The following is a 25,990-nucleotide window of genomic DNA, read 5'->3' as shown; positions in this document are numbered from 1 at the left end:
TTTTTCCGAGAAGCTCCTTTCGTCTTTTATTCTTTTCTCTTGTGATTTCATGACCATCTTTACTGCTGTTTGGATTCCTTCTTCTTTTTTGTGTGTGTATCTTTCTTTTATAGATTTTTGGTTTGTGGTTACCATGAAGTTCATATATAGCAACCTATATATGTGATTTGTTTTAAGTTGATGATGTCTTAATTTAAAATTCATTTTACAACCTTACATTTATACTCTCCTTCCCTCATGATTACCGTTTTTGACATCATATTTTACATCTAATTATTTTCTGTATTCTTTAATTGCTTATTGTGAATACACAGGATTTTACTACTTTTTTTTTAACCTTCCTACTAGCGGTGTGTATGGGTTATTTCCTACATTTACTACATGTTTGCTTCTATCGATGAACTTTTCCCTTTCATGATGTTCATGTTTCTTGTGTCCTTCTCTTTTTTGCTTTGAAGTGTTCCTATAACATTTCTTGTAAAGCTGGTTTGGTGGTGCCGAACTCTTTTAGCTTTTGATTGTCTGTGAAGCTTCTGATTTCTCCATCAGATCTGAATAAGAGCTTTGCCGGGTACAGTATTAATGGTTGTAGGTTTTCCCCTTTCATCACTTTAAGTATATTGTGCCGCACCTTTCTGGCCTGCAGATTTTCTTCTGAAAAGTCAGTTGATAGTCTTGTGGAAGTTCCCAATGTAATGCATTGCTTTTCCTGTGCTGCTCTTAAATATTCTTTTCTTTTTCCTTTGTCTTTTTAATTATAATGTGCCTTGGTGTGCACCTCTTTGAGTTCATCTTGTTTGAGAGTCTCTGTGCTTCATGGACCTGTATGTCTGTTCCCTTTCACAGGTTAAGGAATTTTTAGCTACTATTTCTTTAAATAAGTTCTTTGCCCCTTTCTCTCTCTCTTCTTCTGGAACCTCCATAATGTAAATAATGATACACTTGATACTGTTCCAAAAATCTCAGACTTTCCTCACTTTTTTCTTTTTTTTTTTTTTCTGTTCAGCATCAGTGATTTCTGCTACTGTCTTTCAACTCATTAATCTCTTCCTCTGTACATTTAGTCTACTTTTGGTTCTAGAAGCAAGTGAGATTTTGCATGCACCCTTCAAGAGTGAAGTCTCTGTTTTCCCCAACCTTCTGGGATCCCTGAAAGTAAGCCTCACTGACCTTCAAAGCCAAATGCTCTGGGTGCTCATCTCCCTGGTGCAGGATCCCTGGGCTGAGAATTTAATGATCAACATTAAGTCACAGAATGATTATCATCTATAAACTGAAAATGATCCCTGAAATTAGAGCTAAATATTATGGGCAGCTATAAATTAAACAGTGATTCAGAATTTGTCAAAAGTAATCATTGATATTAAACCTAAGATATGACACGTATCAAGCTTCTGTCTTCTCATCACAGAAAGCCTACCCACCTCTTAAGTCCTCCCTCTAGTTCAGCACAATACTTAATAAACAAAAATACACACTTAATGAGCATGTAAAAAGAAAAACAAAACTACCAAAAAAAAAGAAAATCTAAACGTTTTAGAGTCTAATACAATAATTTCAGGGAAAACATATACTACTTTAAGTTTTTGATTCATATTAATAGGCAGACATAGCTTGGAATTTCAAAATATGACTTGTTATTACCAAATTCATCTCATCCATAAAAATACAAATGGGCACAGAAATGGTGTTAGATATCCTGTATGTCTCCTAAAATTACTTCTGCAGTGTAAAGGAGTTACAAACAAAACTCGCTTATGGAAACATTCAGTTTTGTTTTTCTGCTCAAGGTTTGCTTCTAGACAAAGTAAAGACAGTATGAAATGTGGTGTCTGAGATCAGGGCAGTGTTCTCGGAAGGAAAGACTTGATGCCACTTCAGATCTAGACTGAAATGTTGGGCAGCAAATGAAAAAGAAAACTAGAATCTTAGAGCCTATTGTCTCATTTCTTTTTCTCCTCAGAGTCAACAGCTTTCTTTTTAATTACTATTAGCTCACACCACTCACAACATACATTTCAATCAACCTTAAAAGTTTAAAGATTCTTTTAAAACATAGTAATTAAAAGTTCATTAAAATGACATTTTTTTATTCATTCTTCCTCTGATCCTCCTGTTTAGTTTATTTTGTCCTCTGATTGACCCTATACTTGGCTAATAGTATTGTATAATGTTCCTCTAACACTAATCTTACACCATTATTACCCTGGCTCCTTATAATAGCCAAAATATTCTTGCCTACTCACTAGCCTTTAAGTCCAATGCAAATTTACATCCTTTTTAATAACCTCCATCAAAGTGTCTCCAGCTATTTATTAGAGTCCCCTTACTTATATTCAGGTATATTTCTGAGGTGTTTTAGTGTATTCAGGGATATTTCCTTCCTTCCAGCCTCCCAACCAGGTAGCCCTACTACTGCCATTGCTGCTACTGACCCTTCTAAGACTGTGGCTCCATATTTCACAGCTCTTCTCAACAGGAGACCACAACTATTACCACTGCTCTGGAATCAATGTCAAAATTAAAACTATCCTTTGAGTTACTCCATTTCAGGCCTAATATAAGACTATTCCAATTCCCTATAACTCAACAAAGACCAAACTATACATTTAAGATATGTATATGTTACAAGAAATTTGTATTTTTACAAGCTATATATGATTATGCCAAGATGAAATCCATTTCATGGCATTTTCTCCAGTGGGAGTTGGGTAAGTTTAGCAGAAAACTATCAATACAATCATAATTTATACCAAGAAAAGCAATACTTAATTTCTTAGCCCACAACATCTGTAATCAGGTAACTCCAACCTTCCCTAAGACAATATATTTTCCCATGCACAACTATCAGGTTTATGTTGATAATTTCACTTGTAACTTTGAAAAACTTCTTTTTTTAATCTTCTATATCCATGAAAAGAAGCTAGAGAGGTGGAATGGTTAATTTCACCTGGAGAAACTTAGGTACCCATCACAGGATATACCTTCTAAAACTAACATCCCTAAGCTAGTCTCCAAGACCATCCAAAAACTTCCTATCATGTCATTCATCAATATCTTATTATTTCTTTACATACTAGTTAAGGTAATCATGATGCTGATTGCCACATCACTCCTTCTATTTGGTATCCTACTCCATCTTCTCCACAAGTCTGTATTCTTCATTTCTTTATAATTCAAGGCCAGCCAATGCTTTTTGGTTGCCTTCTTAGCACATATCCCCCCTTTCCCTTTCTGAATAGTTTCTTGTTCCATTTGGTATGCAGATGCTTCTGAGGAATTTATTTCCCAATGCAGTGATGAAGCATATGCATTTAATCTCCCCACCCTATTCACAATTATTGGTTAAGAGATTCAAAGATGGCTGAAGAATTCCAGATCTCATCCCAAGATAACATACTCTGGAGAGGGAGATGAGTGTATAAAGTCTAAAATTCAGGCATCATTGCTTCAGGCACCAAAAGAACGGTGCCTGAATATAAAGTCAACATGCTGAGTAGGGCAGAGCTAAAAGATTGCAAAGAAACAGAATCAGATTACATTATGTACCACAGGATCAATTTTTTTTGAAAGCCAGATCTACCTTTGAATTCTTGTTACAGAGGCCAATAAATCCCCCTTGTTTTGAAAGCCAGCAGGACTTGACTTTATCGTTACTTGCAATGGAAAATGTATTATCTACTATACATAATGTAAACCTCATCTTCAAGAAGCCTCTCATTCTTGATTCCACCTGACTGTTTCTCTTCTACTTATCTTTTCCTCAGCTGTTAAGCAGCAGAATACTAGGGTAATCTGCAATAATCCACACTAATAGCAATTTAAATTACAAAAAATTGGTTTCGGTACTTAGAATGTCCCTAATTAGATTACAAGCTTCTAAAGGCATAAAGAAAATCTTCTGTTGCATTCATTTTTCTTCCAAGAGCCATGTATCACGTTTCTCTCTAAAACACAAACTTATTAAATGCTGAATGCCAATAAATGTGGTGAACAGTGAAAACAGTAGGATGCTGTTTTATACATAGTGACTTAGTAATATACATCTCATGATTAATAAACTATCTAAAACACATGAAATTGCACTTGAAAGGTATTGAACCTGCCTGGTCATTTCCTTCTTTAATTGATGTTAAAACTATAAATATTTAGTGTTTAGCAGTTTCTTCCAACTCTACAGTCATCAATTTCATCATTTTGCTTCAATATTTGTGACTACTTGCTTAAGCATGAAAGATTAAAATGATAAGTATAGATCTCAGATAAACACACATAAAAAAGATCAACTTATAATTTTACCACGTAAGTTCACAAATTTCAAATAACCTGGAAGGACAATTTCAGAAAGACAAATGCAGTATTCTTAAGAAATTTTACATACTATTGTCTAAAACTGGTATGCTAACTGTATTAGCAAAATACATACTGTTAAATTAGCTCAATATTTCAACAATTTTATTCCCTACATGAATAAAACACAGGGGACTGAGAGTGCTAATCTACAGACCTAAAGCCAGTGGTAATACAGGGTGTTCTTCTAATATCCCTTAATATTCTTTCTTGAATTGTTACAATCATTGAATTGCTAAAGTGTGTTTCAATACAGTGCTATTTGTTTCCTGGATCAGAAATCAAATATACTGAAGTTTTGAAAATCTAAAATTCGTTTGCTCTGCAAGCAATTAAATATCTTTAAAAGACAAGGTTTTGCTCAGCTAAGAGCTTAGAAATTGCAATTAGGCTTTCAACACTACTGTTTCTAACACATAGCTTCCTGACAGGATTATACTCCACCTTTGTGTATCACTGGTTTGTTTTGTTCAAGTTTGCTGTGCTAATTCCTATCACTAACAGCATAAAAACCTGAATAAAATACTTTGGAGTTTCCTGAGAGTTTATAAGGAATAGCAGACAGGTCTAGGATTTGATTCCAAATATCACAAGTGGATAATTTCGTTGGTGAGAAAACTATCTATTAATACACATGGGGGTGGGTAGTCAAGATGATAGAGTAGGAAGACCTTAAATTCAGCTTCTCGCACAGGGGATACCAAAATTAGCACTACTGGCAGAGCAACTAACTATAACAACTTGAACACTAACAAGGAGGATTGTACATAACTAAAGATATAAAGAAAGAACCAATGAGATGAGGAGGAGGGATGGAGATGTGGTATAGTCAAGAAATGACAACCTCACCCCATTGTATTTTTGTGGTGTTGGTTGTAATTTCTCATTTTTATTTCATGATTTTGTTTATTTGGACCTGCTCTCTCTGTCTCTCTTTTTTAAAATTATGTCTGGCTAAAAGTTTGTCAGTTTTGTTTATCTTTTCAAAGGATCAGTTCTTAGTCTCATTTTTTTTTCTTAAGTTTCTGTTTTATTTACTTCTGTCATGATTTTATTACTTCTTTCCTTTTACTAACTTTGGGCTTTGTTTTTCTTTTTCTAATTCCTTTATGTGTAAAATTAGATTGCTTGCTTGAGAATGTTTTGTTTCACGAGGTAGGCTTGTATCTCTATTACCCATTGGTCATTTAGCAGCGTATTTTTTGTCTCTATGTGTTTGTGTGATGTTTTGTTTTGTTTCGTCTTTTTCTGTGTGTGTGTGTGTTTGGTTTGTTTTTTGGGGTTTTTTTGTGGTTTTTTTGGTAGTTGATTTCTGACCTCATAGCATTGTGGTTGGGAAAAGATGCTTGATATAATTTCAGTCTTCTTAAATTTAGTGAGATTTCTCTTGTGGCCTACCATGTGACTGTACTGGAGGATGTTTCATGTGTTGTTGAAACTGTGCTGCTAATTTTGAATAGAATGTTCTATATATATTTATTAAAGCTACATGGTCTAATGTATTGTTTAAGGCCAGCGTTTACTGATTTTCTGCCTAGATGAACTGTCCATTGATGTAAGTGGGGTATTAAAGTCCCCTACTAAAAAATGATCATCAAACAGATGAAGAAAAAGCTTTTGAAAAAAATCAACATCCATTTATGAGAAAAACTCTCAACATAGTAGGTATAGAGGAAATATACCCCAACATACTAAAGGTAATATATGACCAACCTACAGCCAATATCCTCTTCAACAGTAAATATTTGAATGCATATCCTCTAAGTTCAGGAGCAAAAAACGGATACTCAATCTTGCGACTTTTATTCAACATAGCTTTGGAAGTCCAAACCATGGCAATCAGAGGACAAAAAGAAATAAAAGGAATCAAAATTGGAAAGGAAGAAGTAAAATTGTCACTGTTTGCAGATGACATAATACCATACACAGAAAATCCTAAAGACACCACCCAAAAAGTATTAGAACTAAAAAATTAATTAAGTAAAGCTGCAGGATACAAAATTAATATATAGAAATCTGTTCCATTTCTATCCACTAACAACAGACATTAAGAAATTCCATTTATAATTGTATCAAAAAGATTGAAATACCTAGAAATACCTAACCAAAGAGGTAAATGAATTATAGTCAAAAAACTGTAAGACATTAATTAAAGAAACTGAAGAAAACACAAACAAATGGAAAGATTTTCTATGCTCATTTATTGGAAGAATTAATATTGTTAAAATAACTATACTCCCTCAGTCAACCTAAAGATTTAATGCAATTTCTATCAACATATCAATGACATTTTTTACAGATCGGAGAACAAATAATTTTAAAATTTCTATGGAAACACAAAACACTCTGTATAGCCAAAACTATCTTGAGAAAGAAGAAAAGAGCTGGAGGAATCACACTCCTTGGCTTCAGACTATACTACAAAGCTATAGTAATCAAAACAGTATGGTGCTGGCACAAAAAGAGATACATAGAGTAAAGGAAAAGACTAGAAAGTCCAGAAATAAACCTATGCACTTATGGTTGACTAATTATGACAAAGGAGGCAAGAACATACAATAGGGGAAAGACAGTCTTTTCAATAAGTGGTGCTGTGAAAACTGGACAGCTAACTACACATAAAACAATGAAATTACAACATTTTCTCATACCATATAAAAATAAACTCAAAATGCATTAAAGACTTAAATGTAAGGCCATAAAACTTCAAGAAGAAAGCATACAGTATGCTCTCTGACACTGGTCTTAACAATATTTTCTTCAGTGTCTCTTCATCCAAGGGAAACAAAAGCTAAAATAAACATATGTGACTACATCAAACTAAAAATCTTCAGCACAGGAAAGGAAACTATCAATAAAATTAAAAAGCCACCTACTGGATGGGAGAAGATATTTTCAAATGATATCCCATAAGGGGTTAATATCCAAAATATACAAGAACTCATACAACACATCAAAAAAACCCAAACACCCAATTTAAAAAAGAATGGGTAGGGTGGGGGTGATAGCTCAAATGCTAAAGTGCACGCTTAGCATGTACGAGGTCCTGGGTTCAATCCCCAGTACTTCTTCTGAAAAATAAATAAGCCTGTTTATCTTCCCCACAGGAAAAAAAATTTTTTTTAAATGGGTAGAGAAACTGAATAGATGTTTTTCCAAAGAGGACAGAAATATGGCCAACAGACACATGAAAAGATGCTCAACATCACTAATCATCAGGAAAATGTAAGTTAAAACCACAATAAGATACCACCTCACACCTGTCAGAATGGCTGTCATCAAAAAGACAACAAATAACAAATGTTGCTGAATACTTGGAGAAAAGGCAACCCTCATACACTGTTGGTGTGATTATAAACTGGTGCAGCCAGTATGGAAAACAGTATGAGCATTCCTTAAAAATTAAAAATAGAACTGCCATATGACCCAGTAATTTCACTTGTGGTACTTACCTAAAGAAACAAAAACACTAATTTGAAAAGATATATGCACTCTACTGTTCACTGAAGCATTATTTACAATAGCCAAGATATGGAAGCAACCTAAGTGCATCCATCAACAGGCAAATGGATATTGAAGATGTGAGATACATACACATACACATACACACACACACACACACACACACACACACACACATGGAGTATTAGCCATAAGAAAATAAAATCTTGACTTTGTGACAATATGGGTGTATCTAGAGAGTATTAAGCACAGTGAAATAACTCAGAGAAAGACAAATACCACATGCTCTCATTAAAAAACAAATGGAACAAACGAATACAGAAACAGACTCACAGATTCAGAGAACAAATGGGTGACTCTCAAGAGGGCGGAGTGGGGAGCAAAAGAGGTAAAGGGAATTAAGAGGTACAAATTTCCAATTATATAATAAATTAATTCATAGGGATGTAATATATGGCATAAAGATTGTGCTTAATAATATAATAACTTTGTGTAGAAACAGATGGTTACTGGACTAATGGTGATCATTTCATAATGTATGCAAATGTCAAATCATTACATAGTACACTTGAACCTAACATAATATTGTACATCAATTGCATATCAATAAAAAAGTTTAAAATCTTAAAATAAAAATCAATAAATTGTCCACTAAACATTTATGTACTAGTAAATGTTTTTTGCAAGGCATCACTTAGTCTTATTCAGTACATCAAATCCTCACTACAGAGACTGAATATAATAGGTTAAATAGTTTAAAAGTCAAAAAAGGCTCCCAAATGCTGATTTGCATTTATAATTTAGATTTACACATTTCTCTTCCCAGATTTTATACTGGATTGAATCCCATAGGCATCCTTTTCCTAATGAGTCTCAGTTCAAAAATTATTAATTGAATATCTATATTGTGCATAATCTAAGCATAGTAATAAAGGGACAATGGTAAACAACATAGCAGTTCCCCGAGCTCAGAGACCTTACTGTCCAGTATGCAGATTATAATAAAAGAAAACTAATTTCAATACAATTTGAGAAATGTCTTGGATAAGGAAGCTCAAGATTCTATGGAAGTACATGAAAGGAGTAAGTATATTATCTAGGTTTGGCAGAATCACAAAAGACTTCCCAGGGAAATAGAGCCTAATTTAAGAACTTAAGTTTGAGTAGAATATAAGCAGATAAATTGAGATGAGCACTAGTGGTAGAAGAAGAATACTGCAGGAGAAGAGAACAGCATTTGAGAGGGACTGAAACAAGAATTCTAGATAATAGTAATTTAATATTTTGCACAGTTCTGGACTAACAAAACCAAATTGAATACTCAGAAATGCAAATGCAAATTTTCTGACTTTTGAATTTTCAATATGGTACATGCCATATTCATCTCAGTAAGCTAGAAGGTTAAGGGTCAGGGTCAGAGCTACAGTTAAGCAAACTGAATGTTGGATTTAGGGCTCTCCCATTGTTTCATTGTGTAAACTATACCTGTTAGTGTGGATTCTTTGGGTTAGTAGATCTGTTAGGTTAATAACAAAAAAGGAAAAAAATTATGAGTTACTTAACTTCCATTTGTTACATATCAAGATTAAAATACATTATCTGCATGGAACAGTCTCCGATTAACCTACTGTTACTTATACTAGGCAATCGGTAGAAATGGACAGGTCGTTCAGGTTAGAGAGAGAGAGAGAAGAAAATTTCATGCTTAAGTGCCTAATACATGCCAGTGTATACTATACACGCAGTCTTATTTAATTCCAATGAGGAAGGTTTTATTATTCATATTACACATATGAGGATATTGAAGCTTGTGATGTTTTAATTATTTGTTTAATTAAATACATAAAATCTGTTATATACGCTGAAGTTTTAAATCACTGGAACACCAATGACAGACTGGTGCAGCTAAGTAAGCCCATTTGTTGTGCAACCTTCAAATAAACCACATAAATGAAGTTCTTATGACAGGGTCATTAATTATGAAGTTTGTGGCTCGCACCTGTTTATTTTAGATGCAGGCTTGCACATGACTTCATTGTAAAATTGTACAAGTGTGTTCGCTGCCAAAGCCCCGTATCTGCCACATCATGTGCACACATGTATATTTATTTGATAAATGCTTTCTACAAAACAAACTGCCAACTGTAAAATAAGCGAACACACAGCCGGTGAGCTCATGTTAACATTAAATCATGGAAGGTGCTCTTACTGAAAATCATTTGTATTTATTTAATGTTCATGACAAAGATAAGAGGAATCAAAAGGTGCTGTTTCCCAAAGATGACCCGATACCACTTATTATATATTCTTTCTTTTTATACTGCTTGAGAAGTCAACATTATTAAGAAGTTCTTTACATACAAAGTTCTATATCATGCACTATTATTTTCACTGATATACTTGTTCTGTTTGCATATTTTTAATTACTAATTTCAGTATTCAATGTTTCCTTGGGTATTCTGTGATTATTCTTCAAAATATATATTATATTTTGTCCAGTTGTACCCACAAAAAATTGTTTCAATTTGGATTAAAATTTAGAAGAAATTTTAAGTTCTTTAACTTTGGTGAAATAAGAAATGATAAGGTAGTTGACTTTATTAAGTTATGACTTTGTTTATTGCAGACATTTCCTCTGCAATATATTATGATTTTCCCCTTTTCGAAAAAAACTAAAAATTATACTGTGTATGGAAATTTCAGGACATGTCATGCCTTCGTTCAAAACACATTATAAATCAAGGACAAATTTTACTAGGCAGCACAACTTAGCCAACAAATAAAATGGTATGAATTTTTGAACTTTCATCCTGAAGAGGAATAAAGTAACTGAGTATATAATTAGAATCTCACTCCTCTCTGACTGATCACAATGAAAGGTAGATCCTCCTTTTTTCTGGCTGAAGGAACTTGGAGGAAGTTGGTCTTACTCTGATGAGTGAGTGTCTTTTCCTTAAGCATCTCATGTTAAAGAGAAGTTTTGTCTAAACTAAGAAAGCAGGCCAGGAAGAATTAGAATAGGGTTCTAGAAGTTTATTGCCACTTATGTTGCTGCATATAGTGAAGTTTTATTTATAATGTCTTTAAATACAGTTTTGTGCAATTTTTCCTTGTTTTAATATGGAGGTCCTACAAAATTCCTCAAGAACTTTAATTCCAATGATATCATGAATAGAATATATTTCTCAAATTTTCTAATTGTTTCTTATTGGTGTACAGAAATGATACTGATGTGAATACTGATTTTATAAAAGGCTATTTCACAGAACTCACTCATTAGGTCCAACAGGTTTTGAATTGATCCTTTTGGTCTTCTCAGGTAGTTAACTTATTATCAGCAAACCAATAATGATTTTGACAATATTCATTCCAAAATCTATACATTTATCTCATTTTGTAGCACTAGCTAACTCTTACAGAAAAAAAAAAAAGAATAGTGATTATCTGTTTTCAGCACAGAATTTGCCAAGGTTATCTCGGCACAGTTTTAGTTAAATAGCAAGTTAATACAACATTATTATGAAGAAAAAAATTCCATGAACAAATAAGTCTGTAAAAAATGTTCGGTTAAATTAGGTTAAGTTTCAGAATGAACAAAAAGCTTAGGACTTTTAAAATAATGCTTACTGTGAATCTGCTAGAGTCTGATATTGTGGGCTGCATATCCCCAATTATTTGACCAATTTAGATCAATAACTCATCCTAAATTTAATTTATATTGTGAGCACAACAAAAACAGATACCAATTAATTTTATTTTCAAATAGTTAACTCTCCTCAAAGCATAATTTTCTTCAAAGACCTGAGAAACCACTTGTAATAGAGTATTTATATTTCTTGTTCAGCATTACAGGGTTTTTTTTGCTATCTTTATAAAAGACATTTCTTTGTTTCTTATAGATGTTTTAGTTTTGATCTTATCTTAGTTTTTACATATTAATCTTTTATCAGGTTAGCTTACAAGAAGTCTTCAGTGCCCCTTTGATTTAGACTTAAGCTAAATAAAATGACTAATTTATTTAACATTATTATTACTAAAACAATTTTGCATTTTTATCAGACATTTGCTTACATAATATACTTATATGTTAATCACTTCATTTTTCAAATATCTCCTGCAAACATCAGTCTTTAAAGAAAATATCTGATTTAAACTGAAACTATGTGTTTTAATGAGAAAATGTATCTAATTCAGATTTATTATTATGTTATTTTATTTCAGTTAACTTTTTCTAAATTTACTACTTTTTTTCTCCTTATATATTCTCCAGTGCCTCAGATGAAATTATTTTTAATTTTATTCATAATTACTTGTAAGATCAAATAACATTTCAAAGTGTATTAATTAGTTATGAGAATCAGGTGTTAATTGTTATCTTTTGGAAACTGCTTTTCTGACTGAATGAATAAATTCTGACTGACAATAAATTTCACACACTCAGGCCTAAAATTTTTGACTTTTCCTTTAGCTTTATTACCAGATGTGTGACTTGAAATTTTAACTAGTATCTGTACCCATCATGAAGTGTAATGATTACCTCATAATCTAAATATTTTAAAAAATGAATTACTGGAACATATTATTCAATTATGAAGAAAAACAAGGAGGAACTGAAAAAATAAAATATTAGAAAATAATAAAGTATATATTCTATCTTGGTTTAATTAACAATGTAATTTTCGAATTACTTTAGGTTATATTATTAATCTCAATTTCAATATGAATTTGTAGTCTTCGTATTTTTCACTTCTTTCCTTCTTTCTTTCTCTCATCTTCCTTTTTTCCTTCTTTTTCTCCTTCCTACTCTTCTTTCTCTTCCTGACAAATCTTTTATTTCTCTACCTTTACCTCACCTTCTTCCCCCATTCTCTCACACACATCTAAGCCACTCACAATGACAGCTGTGCTGCTTTGAAACTTTCTGTTAAATAAACCTATATTCAGAGGTACAGTATTTCTATGTTAGCCCTTTAACTATTAACCACAAACTTGATATTAGAGTGATTAATCCAGAGCAGCTGTATAAGTGGTAGCAGGGGAGTAGAAAGAAGTTGCTTCATTCAACTATCATCTCAGGAGATAGCACTGTATCATGGGGTAAAAAGTACCACGGCAGTCGTCTCAGGCTCGAATGATGCTCCTGACTTTGCCAAAAGAGCTCCACCAGGAGGGCGACAAATAATTCCCTATTCTCACCATTTAAACTCCAAGACCTATTCCAATTCTAGCACAATTATAAAGTTATTATTTATAAAGTTTGGTCTAAATTAAAACAATGGCCAATGTCACCACCAATATTCAACATTATTTAATGGAACATTTGTTTTCTTTAAATAAATCAAGATAGATATGAAATGAATTGTTATGCTTTAAGTTATTTTATGTGTGCCATGTGATGATTCAATTCTTCTACTTTTTCCTCTCCAAAATCCTCAGCATCTTTATTCCCATGGAACAGCATGCCCTTCATGTGCTGAGGATATATTATTCACATGTTAAGTCCATCTTTGTTCTCAAGTCAGTGAAAACTGAACTAGTAGAGCAGTTTTTCATGATGTCAAACCAATGTTTTCATCTGAAAAATTTAAGAAATTAAATTTTTATTCATGAAAATGCCACTTAGTTGCAAATTTATTTTACAAAAATATAAATTATGTGTTTATAACAGATAAAATAATTTTTAAACAATGTATATGTGATTATTCTCATTTTGACTGTAAGAGACACCATCTTAGTGGCAGCTCTACTTATTTTATCAGCACAATAATATTAAAATAGTGTCACTTTACGTGATTACCTGACATCTATGAAATCATAAGTATGGATGCAAATCCAGGAATTTAAATCATAATCCAGAAAGTGATTACATTAACTTTTAGATTATGATAAAAATAAAACATAAAATTTTACATCTCTATAGAGCATTCATGAACCATGCAAGTGCATCTTCAGACCAGTCTGAGAAACAGTGCACAACAGTATACTGAGAATTAAAGGAGTGAGGAGCATAAATAATACTGATGTGAGAACGAACTAGGTTAGGCAGGTTACAGCTGAGAGGTCAATAAACCAGACACCTGCTAGAAGTCTCATTTTGCTGAAAACTTCTTCTCTCAGCTATTTGATGAAGCAATGAGGGACTATTTCTCTGGACTTAATTTTGACCAAAAAGAAAGAATCAGTTCATGAAATTCAACTGACAGGAACCTTGGGAGAAAGTCAACTTGTCATCTTAGTGCTTGAAATAGCCAAGAAAGAAAACATTCAGCACAGTCTGACAGGTACCTTTAGAACTTTAGGACTTTAGAAAAGCAAATTTCAAAAATTTTAGAAAGGAGATCTAAGTGATTCCATGACCTTAGTCTTTTAAAAGGATTAGAGGTGCTGAAAACAAATTCTGATAAGAAAATTATAAATAGGTACAACAAAGCAGACACAAAAGGAAAAGCTATATAAAGGAAACTAACAGCTATATTTTCCTCCATACGCTGTAACAGAAGGAAAGGGTTATATTTTGAACATCTTTTATGTGAAAACAAGATGCTAAGTTGTTCACATAGAGGTGTTTCAATAACCACTTTACAGATTAGGAAATCAGAAACATAAAGTCCAATATAGACTTACTTATATAACTAAAGATAATAAAAAGATCTGTCAGCTATGTTCAGGGTATTTTTTTAAGAGAAATTGTTAATTTCAGTACCTGATGCTAATCATTTAGCACTAACCAAAAATAGTAAATAAGCATAGGTGATTAATGCTCACATTCTCTATGATGAAAATACAGTTTTATACTAGTAAGGATAAACCAGATGCTAATAAAAGACACTAAGTAGTTATTCCTATAGTAAGAGGTAAATTTAAGTGTCCATGAAAACATAAATTATATTTTATACAAGCAAAAACCTCAGTCAATATGCTTGCCCTGCTTTTGTTCCTTTCTCAGCAGTGGGCATCTAACAAAAAAACCCCAGCCAATCCACTGGCAACTCTCTCTTTAAGGATATAATCGAACAGACTCAGAAACAATAACTACTCATAAAAGTAAGTTCTAAAACCGAAGAGTCATTTTAAGTCAGGCAGTGGTCAACATTTTGCAAAGTCTAAGCCACTTGCAATCTGATGTCACAGAGGAGCAAAGGCCATGAGTGGCCAAAGTACGCAGGTATTCTGAGAGCATCAAGACCATAAGACATGCATATAGAGAAAAGTGTGAATGAGCGACCAGATAGCCCAGGAATGACAGGGAGTGGCCTCAGTTACTGTATTTCCAATACCAGGCTTCATGTGTCTAGGCTGTCCTCAGTTTCTCATCTTTCGATATCTAAATGAGACTCCATGTATAATGGATATCTACTGGGTTGACTGTACATTTCCTCTAGTTCTGGGAACTCTAACTCCTACCATTCACATGATTAACAGGATAGCCATGTTCGTTAAGTGTAACTCCACTTCCTGAAAAAAAAACTGATTAATCCAGACATGGAAACCTTAATCAAGTGAAACAATCTTTTCTACACAGAATACAGCATAAGAGATTTCTGCTTAAAATAGGCTACTTTCTGAAATAGAGAGGATATAATTTTGAGAGTTATTGGTAGTAGCCATTATCTAACTATGAACTAAGAAACATGGAAATTATCTCTGCCAAAAAAGAAAAGAAAAAAGGTCATGTGAAGAGGAAAACCGATAACGTGTAGAGATGGAGAGAACATATTTGGTTCTCTTCAAATGAACTAATATGTGGTTCACAAATACAGGTGCATTCCTGGGCTTGAGTACCACAGGACAATCTTTATTCTGCATATAATTACATTATCAGTGTAAGAAGTAACTTTATAAGTGTGGTGACTGGGAAGAGTTGTATAAAATGATATACAGGTCAATGTTTTTCCAATTTCTATGTAAAATTTAATATACATAGTGAAGTTACACATCATGAAATATTCCATCAATTCTAAGCAAAATTCCAAGATGTATAGTTAGACAGATGGCTCATGAACACCTAGAAAACAAAGGAGCAATCACCAAGAACGACTTTTTAAGTTCACTAAGAATAAATTATATCAAATTAATTAAATTATATAGACATAGTGAATCTGCATTTCAATGAGGCATTTAATGCAGTGCTTTGTTGATGTCTTTTTGGACAAGATAGATATGGAGAAGATATTTGTAAATTATGTGGATATGTATTAGCTGGACGATTATTCTCAAACCATGATGATTATATGGCTTATTTTTTAACCTGTTATGAGTCTTATCCACAATTCTGAGTTGAAAAAAAGGATGTATACACAGAAAAGGTGTGCATTAATTTGGAGAAATAGCCAGATATTGAATAAGAGAATTAAGATTGAAAAACCAATTTATTTTTTCATTTTAAGGGTTGGAACAATGGATTAAACCGAGCAAGAAGGAATTCTAGAGGATAAATATAAAATCTAATACCTCAGTTTAAAAAGTAAACTTCACGATTACAGAATAGCAAAGATGGTGAATAGGAGAGAAATATCCATGTCCTTTGAGGAATGGAACGATACCTTTTAGTTCAATATTTACAGTTCCTAAGACAATTCCTAGAATAAAACAAATGTTAAAGTTAGACAATTTTTAATTAGTGAGAGATTTAATATGAGCCAACAAATATACTGCACACTTATATTGTATTTACATAAATGTATTTAGCAAGGAAGTCAACAATATCCCTGGACCTTACATTTTAAGAACATAAGTGGAGCACTGTATCTGCTTGGCAGCCATACATTAATTAAGTGGAACACTTATAAACAGTAGTGGTTCTGGAAGAAAGTAAACAGTATAGTTAAAAAAAAAAAAAAAGACTCCTGTGTTAGTCAAATGTCTCCAGAGAAACAGAATGAATAGGATGCATGTAATTATATCTATATCTAGACCTATATCTATATCATCTATATGTATATCTATATCTATATCATATGCATAGAGAGAGAGAGAAAGAGATTTTAAGAAACTGGCTCATGCAATCACACAGTTATGGAGACTGCCCAAATCTGCTGAGTAGGCTACCAGACTGGAGACCCAGGGCACAGCTGATGTTGCAGTTCAAGTCTAAAGGAAGTCTGCTGGCAAAATTCGCTCTTCCTTAGTGGAGGTCAGTCTTTTTCTTAAGGACTTCAACTGATTAGATGAGGCCCACCTGCATTATGAAGGTTCAATTTCTTTTACTCAAGTCTACTGATTTAAATGTTAATATCATCTAAAAATAATCTTCAAGCAACATCTAGATTAATGTTTGGTCAAATATTTAGGTACCATGACCTAGCAAAGTTGACACAAAAATAACCAATGACAACTCCATTCTCATGTGATAAATGGTTAAAAGGAAAAGAAATATTTACAAGGAAAGAGAAAATTTAGGAAGCTATGTTGCACTGTTTTAAAATATTTCAGGTGGCGATTGAACTCAGTCATTATAACTCTAAAGTGTTATCTTAAGATGTAGAGTAAAAATTACAAATCTAGAGAAGAATATTTTAACAGCTAGACTATCTAATTTAGGTGAGAAGTAGAACACACATAAATAAGAAATCTGTCACAAGTTCTCAAACCTCAAGGGAATTTACAGTTTAATTGTGAAGAAAAAAATGCATATATTAATAACACAAATTCATTGAACAAATGTTAATTACATATTCCAGGTACCTTTCTATGCATTAGCAATACAACAGCAAATAAGAAAATTCCCCTGCCCACATGAAGCTTATATTGTAATTAAAGTATACAGAAAATAATTAAAATATATAGTTGTAACATACAGCACATTCTAGGCAGACCAAGGACTCTGGTTCCTGGTTAAAAATCTATGTGCCATTTTTCAGGCCAGACCACAGGCAATTATAAAGGCTTTACCTTGTAGGCCTCATGGAGGAAATATGCCCTCCCCAACTGAGACTAGGTGCAAAAACCAATGCACTGCAGTCAGAAAAGCATTGCAATCGAGGTCTCAGCCCACTTTGCCCAGCAATGCTCTTATGCATATCCCCATTCCCAGCCCAAGTACCTTCATTCCAAGGCTTCTTTATCAAGAGCCTGCAGCTGAGGTTTTCTCCAGGCACCTCTGGGAAATGGAGGTAAGAGACTCCAAAGACACTTTTCTCCACTTTGAATCAGTCAATATTCAGTATTTTTCCAGTCTTAGTCTTTTTCTCCCTTTCCCCTCTACTCCTTAGGTCCATAAAACTTTAGGAACCTTTTGTTCAGAGCTTATTCAGCAGTAAAACAACCCCCACATCCATGCTGATCTACCTGACCACAGACCAGCGCATTTTCCACAGGGAAAATGTAACAGGAGGGAGTCCATACTTTCTCCTGTTTAGCTTCCTGCTTATGCTACAGCATTAAGTGATTAAAGCGTTAACTGTTACTTTCACTTTGGCTTGCAGTCTTAGTCGGCTACTATGAGACCTGACAGCTCAGCTCTCTCCAGATCAGCTGAGCTCCAGAGAGATTATCCAGCCTCTGTAACAGAATACCATAAACTAGATGGCTTCAACAACAAATGTTCAATTTCCATTGTTCTAGAGGCTGGAAGTCTGAGATCAGGGGGCCAGAATGGTCTGGTTCTCTGTAAAGGCCTTCTTTCTCATTTACAGATGGTCATCTTATTATATCCTCACACGGCAGAAAGAGAAATCAACTTTTCCGTGTCTCTTCCTATAAAGGCACTAATACCATTCATGAGGTCTCCACCCTTGTGACCTAATTAACTCCCAAAAGCCCCATATTCTAATACTCATCACATTAGAGGTTAAGATTTAAGCATATGAATTCTGGAGGGAATACAACATTCAGTCCATAATAGAGACAAAATAAAATAATAAAGGAAGATGGGCAGGGACAGGGAAGAGGGTACCATAATATGGTCAAAGATTTAAGAAGGTAATACTTAAGTAAATACTCAAGGAGGTAAAGGAGAGAGCTTGGAGGATATCTGGGGGAAGAGCACTGTAAGCAGGGGAAACAGCAAATGCAAAAGCCCTGAGAAGTATACAAGCTCTGCTAGACACTGGCCAGATGTAAAATATTCAGGTGTAATGGGTTAGAAGAGGTCTTGCTTCCATAGTTATCCTAGTCTAGTTAGAAAAAAGGAAAAAGGATAATTAGTTAGAAGCTAAAACAAGAACATGCTGGCGTTGAGGAACCAAAAATGTTCAACAGAACTAGAGTGGAGAGTGACTCAGGGAGTAAAATGGTGAAATCAAGAGATAAGCAGAGATTAGTAAAAAAAAATTTTTTAAGTCACAAAAATACTTTAAACAAGAAATTTACAAGAAAAAACTTCTGACTGTCATGATGTGATAAGTGATTGTGTGGCAGCAGAGAAAACAAGTTACAAGACTACTGTGAGATATATTTTCTTGTCTTGGACTAAGGTCTTAGAGATGAAAAAAAAAAAAGCAAATTCAGAGAAAGCAAAAGGAGTTGGGAGTTGATGAAATGTGGATGAGAGTGAAAAAAGTTGAAGGATGATTGCCATGTTTTCATTTAGACACCTGAGACAATGGTGACATTTCTGACACAGGGAACAAAAAAGGACAACTAGACACAGTACACAAGATGATCTCCTTAATTTGGACTTCATGCACTTAAAGTGCCTGCACGAGATCCAAGTAGAAAAATTAGTAGGATGAAGTATTAATAGATACACCAAAAAAAAAGGTTCCTTGGTCAGATATATCTGGCAAATACTATACATTCTATCCTGCTCTTGAAGATCCATTATTTATTCATTTAACCTATATTTTGTAGTTCCTACTTTATGCCATAAACTATGTTCACTCTGCAATACAGAAAAGAAGATGAAAAAGGTACCTGCCTTCAAGGAGCTACAACCTATGGGCGATATATGAGTTCAACAAATAATTATTTAAATTATAATTGGGATAGTTCTACAAATGAGTAGTATAAAGTTCTGGCAGTAAGTACAACTGGGGGTCTGAGAATCCTCCATGTTACTGCTACATTAATGTATTTAAATCCTGCTATAGTGAAACCTCTCAAAATTACTTAAATAAGAATTTCCAAGGGTTGTTAGATTTTTTAAAGCATGGAAGTTGTTTCATTTCCACTGCAAAAAGTATCTATTCCAGGTAAAGAGCAAACCCTGAAATGTAGTTTGGAAAACTTTCAGCAAGGGACCAAGGAAAAATTTAATGAATAATTGAGTCTGCATTGACAGAAAGCAAATCATTTTCTGCAAAGAAAGAACATGACCAAAATCTGGAATGAGGACATACAAGGCAGTTTGAAACACAGGAAGTAGAACAGCTTGATTAGATAAGCAGCAGGCCCAGCTAAAGGAATTCTGATCATTTGGGCACTAAAAGAGAAAGTAAGAGTTACTTGGACTTGCCCACCCAAATTGCCTCCATTTCCTACTTCCCACACTAAAAATGATAATATTCATTTTTCTCTTTTCCTCCCATTCTAGGGACACAGCAAGGCTGTCATAGCTGTGTTTAATGAATGAAAGAATGAATGAACTCTGATCTCTTTGGTATGTGTAATGAATAAAATATTATTGGTATTAATAATGAAATATAGTTATTTAACATTTAACTGGCATAGATTGAGATTTCATTTCTGATGTCTGGAACTGTGCTTTGAGTCATCAAAGGACTTTAAATCAGTTGAATGTTCAGGCTGAATATATTTATATTATATTTTTTTCTTTTTTTTTCGTGTTAATGTAAGTCAGGGATATTGGAGCTAGAAATATGCCCAGGGAGGATGTGGGATTTAGTGTCTTCTCTCAAATCCTTTCCCTCTCCCTGTTGCTCTTGTCCTCCCAAATACACTCTACTAAATTCTTGGCTAAAAATCTTACAAGACAATTTACTTAGGATCAATTCTAACTACTGTCCATTCACAGATTCACTAAATAGAGTAAATCACTGTAATCAGATAATCTACAATGATTAAAAATAATACTGCATTTAATGGTTGTAGGAAGATGTTTAAAATGTGTTATACATAAAAATATGTATAAAAAAGTAAATTCAGTGTAAGCTCCCATTTTTTGTTTAAAAAACCCATATGTGCAGATATATAATTACTTTCTTACAATTAAAGTTTTCATTTTTTATTTACCCATTTCAAATTTTTCTATTTATAGTTTTAATAAAACATCTGAAAATTAAACTACAAACAAACGCTTTTTAAACATATTTTGAGATGATATACACATTTTAATCAATAATAGGTATGCTGGACTTAAAAGAATGTTTGAGTTTTATTCACTTTAAGCTTTATGTTTACAAAAGTTTTTCTGACATTTGATAAACATTCTGTTCGATAATCTTTCCATTACCCTTCCGAACACCCTATTCCCACTACTTTAACTATTTACTAGCAAAGAATAAGCAGCACAGGCCACCATTTGCTAAGTTTTAGTGATTCAGGTAGTCAAGTTCATCAAGAATTACCAGATGCAGACTACATATGCTGAAAGAAATGGTCTTGAGGAAGGAGCTAGGTGAAGAGCCCTGGTCAATGAAAGCCAGTTTATATATGAGTATTAAGCACTTTATACAAGCTCTTGAAAAGGGAGTTGATGAACACAGCCTTTTTTAATGACTAACTCTGCCTTTTTTGCCAAAGTATACTTTTTTCTATGTAAAATAATTCCAGTATAAAAAAGTGATACATTAAAGTGCCAAACTGTCTATTATTAATCTATGAAGTCTCATAACTTCACAGTAACATTCCAGAAAGTTTAATGAACACTGTCTATGTTCTAATAAGAGAGAGAGAAAGAGTTTATGTGTTAGGTATGTGGTAAGAAATGAAGTGAAGGATACAACTGGGAATAAAACTATCTCTGCTTTAGAAGTGTCTACAAAACAAAAATGGATGCAGACAACCAATTGTAACACAATGTGGAATAAACTAATCCTCTGAGGATTAATGAGTTTTCAGTGACAGGGTAGAAAGTAGGGAAAAGGTATTTCAAGTTCATCAGGACCAAAAGCATGAAGGCATGAAAGTTCATGGTACACTTAGAAAAATGGCTACAAGTTAAACTTAATGAAAGAATGCTTTCGGAGGCTGTCTGAATAAGCAGACTGAAATCAGCTGTAGCAGCCTATGAATGTCATTTTAGGAAATATGACTGTATTCTATAGGCAACAGACAATCATCTAAGTTTTTAATTTAAAAAGTGTTATGCATTCCAACCTACATTTTAAGAAGTTAATTCTGGAATAAGCATAAAAGGTGGAATACTATGTTAAAAGGCCAGAGATACCAACTGGAAAGCCACTGGAGCATTCTAGGTGTGAAATGATGTCACTGCCTGCAGTATAAGAGGAACGATGAAATTAAATGACAAACTGATAAAGCACCACTGTGCAGGTAGAACAAATAGAATTTAGTAATTTAGCAGTGGTAGGGGTGAGGACAATGAAAGACACAAAGATAACTGAAGTTCCCTTTATGGGTAACAGAGAAGATAAAGTAACAGCTCTACTGGGTTGAGTTTACTTTGGCTTTGAGATATCATGAAAATTCTTGGGAATTACAATTAGAATTTCAGGGAAAAACACGTAAAGTTAATAGTTATTGCCCAGAAGCCAGGACAGGACATTTCCCAGGAAAAATACTGTGTTAAACAATAAAAAGACTGAGACCAGAAATACAGGGAAAGATTACATATTATAGGGTTAATCAGAGGAAGCAGAAAGTGATATATACATATAAGGCTTGAGAAGAAAGATACGAAGCTGAAAAAGATGGGCTTTAAAATCAAGAATAAGAAAACAGAATGATGTCACCAAGAAAGCAATAGAGGTTGTTCCTGACTTCACTCCCTTACAAAACAGCTAACAAATATTCAAGAACAAGACACAACTGAAAGAATCTTAGAACATGAGAGTGAGGCTGAAGCACCCCTCACACACTGCACAGAAACTGAGACAGACTACATTACAGAGTAAGAGAAGTAGATGCACCCCTACCCTGCCAGGCCAATGAAGCACCATGAAGAGAGTTCTCCTCTGAGCCGTCACTTCCTCCGGTAGGAAAAGAGAACCCACGAGGAACAACCAGCAACCCCAGCATTGTGGGTTGCTTGGAGGGAGCCTCTACTCAAATCTCACACTACAGGGACTGCAGGGGAATCTGTGGGGCACAATCACTGGGACTCTGACTGTAACAGAGAAGAGGGGAGGGGCTTGCAACAACCAGCACACAGATCTAGGCAGACTGAGTTTATACCTGTAGTATTCAAGTAGTAATCTCAACCAGAGGTTTTGCTCCTCTACAGAACCAAGTGGGGAAACACACTCTGACCAGTCAACTCAGTGGTGTGCACATCTGCTGATTCAGATCCTCAAACAAGGAGTTTTGCTGACCCTAGAGCCTGGTTTGCCCATTCCCAGGCAAGGAGCTGAATCACAGCCCCACTCACTATGGAGAGTGTCTTTAGCCCTTTTGATCAGAAGGGATAGTAACAACTCTGGGAAGCAATGCAGTCCAGTGGTGCCCCAGCTGAGAGGTGAGTAAACAAAGTTAACTGCCCCAAGAGCAAAGCTAGTGCTAGGTGTGGAGGCTTCGCCCGCTATACACAGGCAAAGGGATTAATTTATACCAAAGCTGAGGGTAGCTCCCAGCCCCTCCCAACTGGGGAGCCTACTCAGAAAATTTAGAATAGTCTGAAGGGGTCCCTCCCCCTCCCACCCAGGCAAGAAAGTTGAGATATAGCCCCACCACTGTGGAAAGTGTCTTCCAGCCCCAGGACCAGAAAAGCTAGAGACAATTCCTGGAAGCAGTGCAGCCCAGTGGTACTAGATTCAAAAGATGGGTAAAGTCAACAGTTTGCAGAGGAAAGCCAGTGGCCCTGTTTAGTCAGGGGCCTTGGTGCATGGGTCGTCTTGAGTTAAGACAATAAATAAAAAGCTTTACTGGCTTTAGAATACGTTCTCACTGTGCTTGGGCAGGGAATCTAATTCACAGCCCTGCTCATTGCTGAATACAGCCTTCAGTCCATCCAACTAGGAAACTAACCAGAGAATATAGGAAGCTATATAGTCTAATTGACAGCTACGTAAAGTGGCACCAGAACAGAGCAGTCTATGGTTTCTCCTGTCTCCAGAGCGAAACTGATGGCCTCACGTGACCAGGGAATTCAATGTACACTCTGGACTGATCTGAGTCCTCCAACAATAACCTGTATAGGCTCTGGGTCCTGTCCTGCTGCCCTGTCAGGGCGGAAAAGCTAATTCATAGCCCCATCTGTTACTGAACAGAGTACCCAGTCCCATCCATATATAATAAGCCTGACCAGAAAATGAAGGCAACTGTGGAGCCTGCCCTACAGCCTCACCTGGGAAGAGAACCAAGCTAGGAGTCCCATCCAGCTATTCTCAATCAGTGGCACATATCCACCCATCCCAGTCCTCAAAGATTAAAGAATTGACTAATACAAAAATAGACCATATAGCAGGTCCCTGTTGCTCAAGGACATCATCAGCAGATGAAGCCAGAAACTCAAACTGAACTTACTGGTGAAAAACTATCTCAGCCAAAGCAAACCTGTGAAGTCTGGAAGAGGAGCCCCATTACTCAAATGTACAGACACAAATGTAAGGAATCAAGGATCACAAAAAAATAAGGTAAATATGATACCACCAAGGAAATTAATAAAGCTCCAATAACTCATGCCGAAGAAATGGAGATCTATGAACCATGAGACAAAGAATTGAGAATAACCCTCTTAAAAAAGTTTGGTGAATTGTAAGAAAACACGAACAACTAAACAAAATTAGGAAAACAATGCATAAACAAAACAAGAAGACCAACAAAGAAACAACAAGTATCAAAAAAAAGAATCCTTGAGTGTGAAAAATACAATAATTGAACTGAAGGATTCAATAAACAGTTTCAAAAGTAGATACAATCATTCAAAAGAAAGCATCACCGATCTGGATGACAGGATGCTGGAAACAGCCCAAAGGAGCAAAAAAGAAAAAAAGAATGAAGAAAGCCTACAGAAATTAAAGAACATGATTAAAAAAAAAAAAATTAACATTATAGAAATTCCAGAAAAAAAAGAAAGAAAAAGTGACAGAAAATATATTTAAAGCAATAATGGCTGAAAATTTTCCCAATCTGGGGAAAGAAATAGATAGCAGATTCATGAGACCCAAAAACTCCAAAACATGTTGAACCTTAATAGGGTTACACCAAGACACATTATAATTAGACAAAAGTCAAAGACAAATAAAGAATTTTAAGAGTAGCAAAAGAAAAGAAAGAAGTTATATACAAGAGAACCCCCACAAGACTACTGGAAGATTCCTCAACAGAAATTTTTCATTCCAGGAGAGAATGAGGTGACATACTCAAAATACTGAAGGAAAATAACTGTCAAATAAGAATTTTATACACAGTGAACTGTCCTTCAGAAACGAAGATAGGATAAAAATTTTCCTCAACAGATAAAAGCTGAGCGTTCATTACCACCACACCTGCCTTACAAGGAATGCTGAAGGAAGTTCTCTGAGTGGAAATAAAAGACTCCTAATTAACATCATAAAAACAAAAAGGTAGTGTTAATCCCTTTGGTAATGGTAAATATATAGTCAAATTTAGATTCTGCAATATGGTAATAGTAGTGCATAACTCACTTAAAACTCTAGTTTAATTTATTTTAAACTAGTAGAAATAACCACAACTACAATAATCCATTAACTACACAATACAAAAACACATAAATTTTAACAGCAATCATCTAATATGTGTTGGGTGGAAGAGTAGTCAAAGTGTAAAGTTTATTAATTCCACTGAAATTAACTTGCTATAAGTGTAAAATAGGGTGTTATAAGATCAAGATATTTTATGTAAACCTCATGATAACCACAAGAGAAAAACCTGCAGTAATTACACAAAAGAATACAATAAAGAAGTCATAGTAGGAGTTCCGGTCAAGATGGCAGAGTGGTAAGACCAAGAGCTTACCTCTCCTTGCAACTACAACGAAACCACAACTGAATGCTAAACAACCATCAAAAGAAGACTGGAACCTAGCAAAAAAAGATCTTCCGCAACTGGAAACATACAGAGGCAACCACAGCAGGTTGGTAGGAGGAGTGTGCTCTCCATATAATTGGGCCCCATGCTCCCTGGGTGGGTGACCCAC

At 34.5% G+C, this 25,990-nt stretch overlaps 1 long non-coding RNA gene across 1 annotated transcript; it reads left to right on the top strand.

Moving 5' to 3' along the window:
- The first annotated feature begins 5,977 nt into the window (after nucleotides 1-5,977).
- LOC116664209 lies at nucleotides 5,978-25,753 on the top strand. The gene is made up of 3 exons (XR_004320604.1): nucleotides 5,978-6,047; nucleotides 13,765-13,768; nucleotides 25,743-25,753. It is a non-coding gene; the product is annotated as an uncharacterized LOC116664209 (long non-coding RNA).
- Nucleotides 25,754-25,990: the final 237 nt, after the last annotated feature.

This window comes from Camelus ferus, chromosome 6 (assembly GCF_009834535.1).
Source record: "Camelus ferus isolate YT-003-E chromosome 6, BCGSAC_Cfer_1.0, whole genome shotgun sequence".
In the NCBI taxonomy this organism is placed as follows: Eukaryota; Metazoa; Chordata; class Mammalia; order Artiodactyla; family Camelidae; genus Camelus; species Camelus ferus.
The sequence above is the reverse complement of the archived record's forward strand: the minus strand, read 5'-3'. Positions and strand labels throughout refer to the sequence as shown.